The sequence below is a fragment of the Coregonus lavaretus genome, assembly GCF_964263955.1.
Source record: "Coregonus lavaretus genome assembly, contig: HAP1_SCAFFOLD_827, whole genome shotgun sequence".
Lineage (NCBI taxonomy): Eukaryota > Metazoa > Chordata > Actinopteri > Salmoniformes > Salmonidae > Coregonus > Coregonus lavaretus.
In genome coordinates this window covers 107501-120000 of record NW_028164608.1, presented here as the reverse complement: position 1 = coordinate 120000, position 12500 = coordinate 107501, and positions in this window count along the sequence as shown.

Sequence of the window (12500 nt, the reverse complement as noted above, 5' to 3'; positions counted from 1 at the left end):
GTACTGGGAGTGACCAGGGGACATGTTTTGGAAAGAGGTATCCTCATACCTTGTTCCCCCAAACTGTTATTACTGAATGATAATTCACCACTGTCATTACAGCAAAGACGTATAATGTTGTCAGGTTGGACAGCAGCTAAAAAGATGTTGGAACTAAGATGGCAACCACCACACCTCATTGGATCAACACTTTTATAGATATCATTTATTTAGAACTATCCACTGCTAGGATCCATGGGGCTAGCCAAACAACAATTGCAGCTGAAACCATAAAATAACTCCTGTAGTTGGTTTTACCCAACAGATTGACCGTTCATGATCATTTTTGTGCAAATGTGTACCTTGATTTAGTATTTAATTTAATGGAGATCAGGTTGGGTGTGTTGGGGTGGTCCCAGGAGGGGTTGGAGGGTGGGTTGGGGTGGTCCCAGGAGGGGTTGGAGGGTGGGTTGGGGTGGTCCCAGGAGGGTTTGGAGGGTGGGTTGGGGTGGTCCCAGGAGGGGTTGGAGGGTGGGTTGGGGTGGTCCCAGGAGGGGTTGGAGGGTGGGATGGGGTGGTCCCAGGAGGGGTTGGAGGGTGGGTTGGGGTGGTCCCAGGAGGGGTTGGAGGGTGGGTTGGGGTGGTCCCAGGAGGGGTTGGAGGGTGGGTTGGGGTGGTCCCATGAGGGGTTTGAGGGTGGGTTGGGGTGGTCCCAGGAGGGGTTGGAGGGTGGGTTATGGTGGTCCCAGGAGGGGTTGGAGGGTGGGTTGATGCAGCTGAGGTGGGTGATTGTATATGTGGTTTATTATAATTGTATTTATCTGCAATAACTAGTTTCCATAATATACTGATATATATTTTAACAGTATTGTGTCTCTAGCTGTATAACCATTCCTGCTGCTATTTGTTCTGATATATATTTTAACAGTATTGTGTCTCTAGCTGTATAACCATTACTGCTGCTATTTGTTCTTGTCTGTGTTCCTTTCAAATAAATAAAAAGTTGATCACAGAGTTTCAACTGAAAATCAGAGACCGGGAAATCAAGTCACATGCTTCCACTGTGGCAATGTCACGGTTTCAGCCGAGGCTGCTCCTCCTCCTTGCTCGGGCTTCGGCGTTCATCTGCTACCGATCTAAGTTTCTGTGTTCTACTTGTTTTGTCTTTAATGTTCACACCTGGTTCCCATTATGTATTGATTACTTCCCTATTTAACCCTCTGCCTCCCACTGTGTTTTGTGCATGTTTGTTCATGTTTGGTTGTCGTCTGGTGAGCGGGTTTGTTTCCTCCCTGCGTGGAGGTCATGTTATGTACGTTACCTACGAGTAAAGTACGTTTTCGATTAGCTCTGTGTCCTGCGCCTGACTTCGTCCTACCGCATCACACTGACACCCTGACAGGCAAGGTGGGACATCAGACGTCTACATGCTGGTGGAAGGACATGGATTGTCCAGCCTGTGGTAAAAAGGGACATCAGGCTTCTACATGCTGGTGGAAGGACATGGATTGTCCAGCCTGTGGTAAAAAGGGCCACATCGAACAAGTCTCCAGAAACAAAAAGAGAACAGAGAACAGAAAAAACAGAAAACAAGAAACAGACATTCCAATGAAAGACACATAGACATGTTCACACTGTTGAGTAAGAGAACACTGAGGTGAGTGACTCATCAGACGAGGAAGTCACACTGAAAATCCTGACTTTTTCCTGGCGGGCTGCACGGCTACTATGTCTCCCCCTTGCTAGAGGAACAGCCGGTGGGTATGGAGATTGACACAGGGGCAGCTGTATCTCTTGTGTCAGAAAAAAGACACTGAAACACCTTCCACTTCAACCAGCGCACCTCGTGTTAAAGACTTACACAGGTTAATCTCTTGCTGTGAGAGACATCACTGATGTGACAGTTCAGGTAAACAGACAAACTGAAAAGCTGCCACTCTATATTGTGAAAGGAGACTATGCATCACTACTGGGATGTTCATAGTTGGAGAAAATCACACTGGACTGGCCATCAGTGCATACAATGACACATGGAGACACAGACCTACCTGCCATCTTAAAGAAACATGGAGAAGTCTTTAATGGACATCTGGGTAGTATGAACGACATTACAGGGAAGCTTAGCATTAAGCCAGACAGCAAACCAACGTTTCTGAAAGCAGGACCTGTACCTTATGCTATCAGACCAGAAGTCAAGGCTGACTTGGACGCTTTAGTCAAGAACAAAGTACTGGAGCCGGTCAGCATGAGTGAATGCATGAGCAACACCCATCTACCAGTCCTTAACACTAGAACCGCCTGTTCTTTCAGCATATAAGAACCCGCTAGAGAAAGTTACCAGGCGTCCACTTTAGCATATGCATCAGATGCATATCAACCAGCAAGGTGCAAGGTGTGCAAACATGGTTTGTTAAATAAACGATTGATAAATAGTGCATAAACTATTGTAAAGGATTAATTACATGAAGAAGTATCGCACCATTATGCAGAAGTCACATGCATCATTATCAGTTTCTATCTGGTTTCTATTGGCCATTCATCCATTGACGACAGAACAGCATATTTTAACTGGATGATGTTACTAGTTTCTGCTTAGTTGCCATAGCAATGCTGCTGCTGGAGTGGTCATGTGATAAATACATTGACAGCACAGATATTGTTGAGAAAATTGACATTTGGAAATAGAGCTGCACCTCTTGAATGTTGAGATTTATTTGATAAAGGTAAGTGTCATAGAAACTGCAGAATATGCTATTTCAGATACAGCACTATATAGAAATCACAATGTTTTACCTGCATGTGACTCTGAAGGAGGATTTGATAAAGAGATGCTCCTTTCCCTGCATCTGTCAATTACAAGATGCGTCCATCTCTTCATGTACAATTTCACCACATGATCCTCAAACCAAAGACTGGCCAAACTCGTGTTTCTAAAAAGTAAATTCAAAGGCACTGTATAGCTTAATAAGGCATGCGTTTTATACAGCCTAAATGCTCAATGTATAGGCATGTTGTTGAAGTGCTGTTGTTCATGTGTTGTTGAAATGCTGAATGCTCCTGCCAGCATGCAGCATGTGACCAATGCTACATGTCATGACTAGGCAGCTACCACCCGGTTCCTCAACCCTGCACCTTAGAGGCTGCCGCCCGATATACACAGACATGGAATCACTGGCCACATTAATAATGGAACACTACCACCCGGTTCCTCAACCCTGCACCTTAGAGGCTGCCGCCCGATATACACAGACATGGAATCACTGGGGACATTAATAATGGAACACTAACCACTTTAATAATGTTTACATACTGCTTTACTCATCTCATATGTATATACTGTATTCTATTCTATTCTACTGTATCTTAGTCTATGCCACTCCGACATTGCTCGTCCTAATATTTATATATTTCTTAATTCCATTCTTCTACTTTTAGATTAGTGTGTACTGTTGTGAATTGTTAAATACTACTCCACTGTCGGAGCTAGAAATACAAGCATTTCGCTGCACCCGCAATAACATCTGCTAAATATGTGCATGTGACCAATACAATTTCATTTGATTTTGATTTGAAATGCTTCACAATTGATTTCTTAAATGGCAGGCTATAGCCTTGGAATAATAATAATAATACAGCCTAAATAATTCATTTTCGTTCCTTAGGCTACCTGGCTTGCTCCTGACTCATTTAGAGTTAGTATGTTGTTTAACAGCCGGTTGAAATGTCGAACATCAATTGATGGTGACAGAATCACACATTGCTTGAGCAAAGTCCATTTTGTTTATCCTATAAAATGTTGTGCAGCCTCTGAATATCATAGATAAATCAAAGATGTCCAATATGCATCGGTCACGTCTTTCGCCTGCATTTTACAGCTTGTTTCTGGCATATAGATCGCTTTATATAATCAGCCATTTTCTTTAACAAAAGCCACAATACACTCACATACCCTCTCAATTAGAGCCCTGGTTTTAACTTAACACACCAAGTTCTTCACTGACACTGAGATATTTAAGGAGTGTATCGTATCTGAAGATTATGCCTTTGTTAAATGTTTTTCATGAAGAAATGGAATGGTGTTTATGTTGGTATCAAGAGGGAATGTTTTAGGTGTAACGCCACATCCAACAGACCGGAAGTGTCTTGTAGACAGGGGAGACTGGGGATTGGCCAGAAGAGGTCAGCTTCGTTGTTTATAAATAGGGGGGTTAAACGAAGAAGAAGTCAGAACGGCCATGGCAATCGGGGGAGCCGTTCTCCGGGTGTCATGTCACCTGTCATTTATGCTGTAACCTCGTGATTTTAATAAAAGCCTCTAACACGATGCAGCATAAAACGGACTCTTTGTTGACAGCAATAATGGCCACCATTCATCCGATACGACAAGTGCATGGTGATTAGGGTTGAATAGCGGGAACCGGGTTACCGAGATCTACTGTTCAAACCCACTACCGTTCAAATGCACAAACCGGTCGATTATAATACATTGTTTATATTAACAGCAAAATGTAAAATGGAACTGTTAAATTATATGCAATGTCTAAATCTGTCTTATCGACGGCCTTGTCTCTGCTATCTGCATGATCAATCATCAACCCTCCGGGTGGGGACAGAGCACCTCTCAGGATGGAGCGCAGCACAATGCATGTATACCTACCATCTCATCATGGTAACTGTTGCTACAGTAACATAAGGACAGAATGCGAGTCTAATTTACACATCTACATCTGGTTTCGAGGGGGGGGGGGGGGCACATGTTTTATTGTAAAAATACTTATATTTTTATTTATTGCAGCGGCAGAGTTTTAAAACAGCCTATCACTTGAATATCGTTGCTTTAAATCAATGCACATGCCAGAACTCTCTCGCAGTCTTTCTCTCAAAAATATAAATGCAACAGCAAACAATTTCAAAGATTTTACTGAGTTACAGTTCATATAAGGAAATCAGTCAACTGAATTAAATGCATTATACACCCCCGGGAATAATATGATACTTTTAAAACATTTTCTGACAAGTGACCACTTAGAAATGTTCATTTTCACATTTTAATCAATTATTTTGAATGTTTGGGAATGATGTGTACTAACTCTATAGCAGTCAGGAGCAAGCAAAAAGCAGCCGTGCGTTTGGACAATGAATAGACACTGCAGGAAATAAAACCAAATAAAACCATCTGTCTAGCACATTTCTCCTATTTGTCTGCCCCTGGTGCCGTTGCCAGAGATATTAGAGAAAACAGATAGGAATCACATTGGGCATGACACGTCATGCAGCGTCACGCGGTTGCTAAACTAATCGTCACGCAATCCCTTCTCAAAGTCAGGGTATGAGTCGAGAAACGTGCGTATTTTCCTCGAAAGTACATAATGTGACGATTCCAAAGCTATACAATATTACAGATATAAAGAGATCAATTATATCATAACTCGGAAAAGATTCGTAATGTTGTACCTTGTTGACGAAATTCGTGCTAATGTTTTTTTTTTTTTAGGTAGCACTCAATTGCCTCCCATTCACTCCTTGAAGGAGAGCTCTCCTTGTCCCAGAATCGCCCAGAATGCACCGCGCGGCCCATGGATGTAGCATGGGCAATGTACACATTGGGCATTACCAGGAGTCCAATGGAGTTTCCCAATCTCCTCAAAAGTATCTCTGCCGTTGTGAACGTCAGGCTCCACTCTGTGAGGCACATCGATCTGCAGGTTGAACATGGTGAGATTGTAGACCCCTAAATTGATAGTGCAGTTTGTTTAGGCGATTTTACAGCTAACTAGCTACTTCACATGCTGATATTGTCTCTGGTATTAATGTGTGTAGCTATGTTTGCTTGCTTGCTTGCTTGCTTGCTTGCTTGGCGCGGCGGTCCTTCGTGGGCAAATTTTGTCATCAAACTTTGTCATCAAAGTCTGGCATTCTCTGGATTTATGGTGCTTTCAAGACAACTGGGAACTCAGAAAAAAACAAGGTCGAATCATGACGTTAGTGACTTTCAGGTCGGAGCTAGAAAGAGGGACAATTTCCCGATTTAGGATTACAAGTTGGATGACCGAGGTCAAACCCCTCACACCTGAGAGAGCTGGATCTGAGTAACAATCGCACAGGAGACTCAGGAGTCAGACTGCTCTCTGCTGGACTGGAGGATCCACACTGCAGACTGGAGAAACTCAAGTATGTAGAGGGTTTGTGTCAATCTGTGTTGATGATTGACTTACTGTAATAGAGCTTGAGACCACCTGAGTGGAGGGACAAGGACTGGATTGATCACAGTAGACCACCTGAGTGGAGGGACAAGGACTGGATTGATCACAGTAGACCACCTCAGTGGAGGGACAAGGACTGGATTGATCACAGTAGACCACCTGAGTGGAGGGACAAGGACTGGATTGATCAGAGTAGACCACCTGAGTGGAGGGACAAGGACTGGATTGATCAGAGTAGACCACCTGAGTGGAGGGACAAGGACTGGATTGATCACAGTAGACCACCTGAGTGGAGGGACAAGGACTGGATTGATCAGAGTAGACCACCTGAGTGGAGGGACAAGGACTGGATTGATCACAGTAGACCACCTGAGTGGAGGGACAAGGACTGGATTGATCAGAGTAGACCACCTGAGTGGAGGGACAAGGACTGGATTGATCACAGTAGACCACCTGAGTGGAGGGACAAGGACTGGATTGATCAGAGTAGACCACCTGAGTGGAGGGACAAGGACTGGATTGATCAGAGTAGACCACCTGAGTGGAGGGACAAGGACTGGATTGATCACAGTAGACCACCTGAGTGGAGGGACAAGGACTGGATTGATCAGAGTAGACCACCTGAGTGGAGGGACAAGGACTGGATTGATCACAGTAGACCACCTGAGTGGAGGGACAAGGACTGGATTGATCAGAGTAGCATAGCGCTACCACCATCTTTGCATTAACCAGTATGGGCCGGCATCAGTGGTCTGAACACATCAACACTCAACCACCTGAGGAAAACATTGTAATACTTTATTACAATCAAGTTCATAGGATAATGTGGATAAGATGTGAGGTGGCCTACAAAATGGATGGAGTCTATGACTCAACCTGAGCATCAGTAGGCTATGTGATTCAACCTGAGCATCAGTAGGCTATGTGATTCAACCTGAGCATCAGTAGGCTATGTGATTCAACCTGAGCATCAGTAGGCTATGTGATTCAACCTGAGCATCAATAGGCTATGTGATTCAACCTGAGCATGAGTAGGCTATGTGATTCAAACTGAGCATCAGTAGGCTATGTGATTCAACCTGATCATCAGTAGGCTATGTGATTCAACCTGAGCATGAGTAGGCTATGTGATTCAACCTGAGCATCAGTAGGCTATGTGATTCAAACTGAGCATCAGTAGGCTCTGAGCATGAGTAGGCTATGTGATTCAACCTGAGCATCAGTAGGCTATGTGATTCAACCTGAGCATCAATAGGCTATGTGATTCAACCTGAGCATGAGTAGGCTATGTGATTCAAACTGAGCATCAATAGGCTATGTGATTCAACCTGAGCATGAGTAGGCTATGTGATTCAAACTGAGCATCAGTAGGCTATGTGATTCAACCTGATCATCAGTAGGCTATGTGATTCAACCTGAGCATGAGTAGGCTATGTGATTCACCCTGAGCATCAGTAGGCTATGTGATTCAACCTGAGCATCAGTAGGCTATGTGATTGAAACTGAGCATCAGTAGGCTATGTGATTCAAACTGAGCATCAGTAGGCTATGTGATTCAACCTGAGCATCAGTAGGCTATGTGATTCAACCTGAGCATGAGTAGGCTATGTGATTCAAACTGAGCATCAGTAGGCTATGTGATTCAACCTGATCATCAGTAGGCTATGTGATTCAACCTGAGCATGAGTAGGCTATGTGATTCAACCTGAGCATCAGTAGGCTATGTGATTCAAACTGAGCATCAGTAGGCTCTGAGCATGAGTAGGCTATGTGAATCAACCTGAGCATGAGTAGGCTATGTGATTCAACCTGAGCATCAGTAGGCTATGTGATTCAACCTGAGCATCAGTAGGCTATGTGATTCAAACTGAGCAGCAGTAGGCTCTGAGCATGAGTAGGCTATGTGATTCAACCTGAGCATGAGTAGGCTATGTGATTCAACCTGAGCATCAGTAGGCTATGTGATTCAACCTGAGCATCAGTAGGCTATGTGATTCAACCTGAGCATGAGTAGGCTATGTGATTCAACCTGAGCATCAGTAGGCTATGTGATTCAACCTGAGCATCAGTAGGCTATGTGATTCAACCTGAGCATCAGTAGGCTATGTGATTCAACCTGAGCATCAGTAGGCTATGTGATTCAACCTGAGCATCAGTAGGCTATGTGATTCAACCTGAGCATGAGTAGGCTATGTGATTTAACCAGAGCATGAGTAGGCTATGTGATTCAACCTGAGCATCAGTAGGCTATGTGATTCAACCTGAGCATCAGTAGGCTATGTGATTCAACCTGAGCATGAGTAGGCTATGTGATTCAACCTGAGCATCACTAGTCTATGTGATTCAACCTGAGCATCAGTAGGCTATGTGATTCAACCTGAGCATGAGTAGGCTATGTGATTCAACCTGAGCATGAGTAGGCTATGTGATTCAACTTGAGCATCAGTTGGCTATGTGATTCAACCTGAGCATCAGTAGGCTATGTGATTCAACCTGACATCAGTAGGCTATGTGATTCAACCTGATCATCAGTAGGCTATGTGATTCAACCTGAGCATGAGTAGGCTATGTGATTCAACCTGATCATCAGTAGGCTATGTGATTCAACCTGAGCATGAGTAGGCTATGTGATTCAACCTGAGCATCAGTAGGCTATGTGATTCAACCTGAGCATCAGTAGGCTATGTGATTCAACCTGAGCATCAGTAGGCTATGTGATTCAACCTGAGCATGAGTAGGCTACGTGATTCAACCTGAGCATGAGTAGGCTATGTGATTCAACCTGAGCACCAGTAGGCTATGTGATTCAACCTGAGCATCAGTAGGCTATGTGATTCAACCTGAGCATCAGTAGGCTATGTGATTTAACCTGAGCATGAGTAGGCTATGTGATTCAACCTGTGCATGAGTAGACTATGTGATTCAACCTGAGCATGAGTAGGCTATGTGATTCAACCTGAGCATCAGTAGGCTATGTGATTCAACCTGAGCATGAGTAGGCTATGTGATTCAACCTGAGCATGAGTAGGCTATGTGATTCAACCTGAGCATCAGTAGGCTATGTGATTCAACCTGAGCATCACTAGGCTATGTGATTCAACCTGAGCATCAGTAGGCTATGTTGTTCAACCTGAGCATCAGTAGGCTATGTGATTGAAACTGAGCATCAGTAGGCTATGTGATTCAAACTGAGCATCAGTAGGCTATGTGATTCAACCTGAGCATCAGTAGGCTATGTGATTCAACCTGAGCATGAGTAGGCTATGTGATTCAAACTGAGCATCAGTAGGCTATGTGATTCAACCTGATCATCAGTAGGCTATGTGATTCAACCTGAGCATGAGTAGGCTATGTGATTCAACCTGAGCATCAGTAGGCTATGTGATTCAAACTGAGCATCAGTAGGCTCTGAGCATGAGTAGGCTATGTGAATCAACCTGAGCATGAGTAGGCTATGTGATTCAACCTGAGCATCAGTAGGCTATGTGATTCAACCTGAGCATCAGTAGGCTATGTGATTCAAACTGAGCAGCAGTAGGCTCTGAGCATGAGTAGGCTATGTGATTCAACCTGAGCATGAGTAGGCTATGTGATTCAACCTGAGCATCAGTAGGCTATGTGATTCAACCTGAGCATCAGTAGGCTATGTGATTCAACCTGAGCATGAGTAGGCTATGTGATTCAACCTGAGCATCAGTAGGCTATGTGATTCAACCTGAGCATCAGTAGGCTATGTGATTCAACCTGAGCATCAGTAGGCTATGTGATTCAACCTGAGCATCAGTAGGCTATGTGATTCAACCTGAGCATCAGTAGGCTATGTGATTCAACCTGAGCATGAGTAGGCTATGTGATTTAACCAGAGCATGAGTAGGCTATGTGATTCAACCTGAGCATCAGTAGGCTATGTGATTCAACCTGAGCATCAGTAGGCTATGTGATTCAACCTGAGCATGAGTAGGCTATGTGATTCAACCTGAGCATCACTAGGCTATGTGATTCAACCTGAGCATCAGTAGGCTATGTGATTCAACCTGAGCATGAGTAGGCTATGTGATTCAACCTGAGCATGAGTAGGCTATGTGATTCAACTTGAGCATCAGTTGGCTATGTGATTCAACCTGAGCATCAGTAGGCTATGTGATTCAACCTGACATCAGTAGGCTATGTGATTCAACCTGATCATCAGTAGGCTATGTGATTCAACCTGAGCATGAGTAGGCTATGTGATTCAACCTGATCATCAGTAGGCTATGTGATTCAACCTGAGCATGAGTAGGCTATGTGATTCAACCTGAGCATCAGTAGGCTATGTGATTCAACCTGAGCATCAGTAGGCTATGTGATTCAACCTGAGCATCAGTAGGCTATGTGATTCAACCTGAGCATGAGTAGGCTACGTGATTCAACCTGAGCATGAGTAGGCTATGTGATTCAACCTGAGCACCAGTAGGCTATGTGATTCAACCTGAGCATCAGTAGGCTATGTGATTCAACCTGAGCATCAGTAGGCTATGTGATTTAACCTGAGCATGAGTAGGCTATGTGATTCAACCTGTGCATGAGTAGACTATGTGATTCAACCTGAGCATGAGTAGGCTATGTGATTCAACCTGAGCATCAGTAGGCTATGTGATTCAACCTGAGCATGAGTAGGCTATGTGATTCAACCTGAGCATGAGTAGGCTATGTGATTCAACCTGAGCATCAGTAGGCTATGTGATTCAACCTGAGCATCACTAGGCTATGTGATTCAACCTGAGCATCAGTAGGCTATGTTGTTCAACCTGAGCATCAGTAGGCTATGTGATTTAACCTGAGCATCAGTAGGCTATGTGATTCAAACTGAGCATCAGTAGGCTATGTGATTCAACCTGAGCATCAGTAGGCTATGTGATTCAACCTGAGCATCAGTAGGCTATGTGATTCAACCTGAGCATGAGTAGGCTATGTGATTCAACCTGAGAATCAGTAGGGAATGTGATTTAACCTGAGCATCAGTAGGCTATGTGATTCAACCTGAGCATCAGTAGGCTATGTGATTCAACCTGAGCATCAGTAGGCTATGTGATTCAACCTGATCAATACATGTCTGTCATTGAACAACCCCATATCATGATTAGATAGTGAAAAAACACACCAATCTCTTTCATAATTTCTTTAAACAATAAAGGCTAATTTAACAAAACTTATGAAAAGTGATATATAGCGTTTTTGAATGAAACTCTTCTCATGTTTCCCCATCTGAGCTCAGAGTAGATGAGAGACTGAGGGGCGGTTTCCCAGACAGAGTTTAATTGAAGTCAGGACCAGGTAAATTCTACTGAAGTATCTCCCCAATATCCCCACACGTCTTATTACCTGTTCTGTCTGTGTCACGTATACTCCCTCTCCGGCGTACCAGGTCACCAGTCAGCTCATTATTATGCACACCTGTTACCATCGTTACGCCCCCTGCGACCAATCAGACTCACCTGGACTCCATCACCTTCCTGATTACGTCCCCTATATCAGTCACTCCCTTTGGTTCCTTCCCCAGGCGTTATTGATTCTGTTTCAGGGCTTCATGTCTGTACGCTACTCCTGTTTCTTGTTTTGTTCTATGTATTATTAAATTAACTTCCTTTACTTGCTTCCTGACTCCCAGCGTCACGTTACAGTCTGGCTGTAGCAGGCTGCCTAGTAAATTAAATGTATTTTGCCCCATTATACTAAAACATGTAGGCACAATGTTGTCCTCATCAATGTCATTTGCAAGAACAAAATATTTCAACCGTTCTGTATATGAGCTCCACTGCTCAATACTTTCATCAAACTGTCCAATGTTTCCAACAATTCCAGCCATTTTTCATTTCTCAATAGGCTCCTGATTGTCACTCACTTCAATATTGTCCTCAACCACAGCAATATTTTCCTCAGTCACGTGATCTTCATTCACTTCACTCACTGACGTTTCCTCCTCAAATTCACTCTTTTAGCAGTTTTAATTCCAACGTTCGTCTTCACAGTTGAATAAATGTCATTTCCTTTAATCACTGTATATTCCTCCCTTTTTAATCATTTTGTTTTCCCGCTCAGACGTCCGTCTCCAGTCCTTTTCTGCCGTCCATGACGATGCTAACTCTCTCTTAGCTAGCTGGACTATGCACTTGCCTCTGCTATCAATACACTGTGCTAACATTAGCCTATTCTGTACCACAGAAAATAACAGTTTTAAACAGTTGTAAAAACCCACTTCTTCCAGACAGAATAGTTCCTGTAGATTCAGACTTACTCATCACCAATCTGTTGTTATGTCTCGTGGGTTTCATAACCACG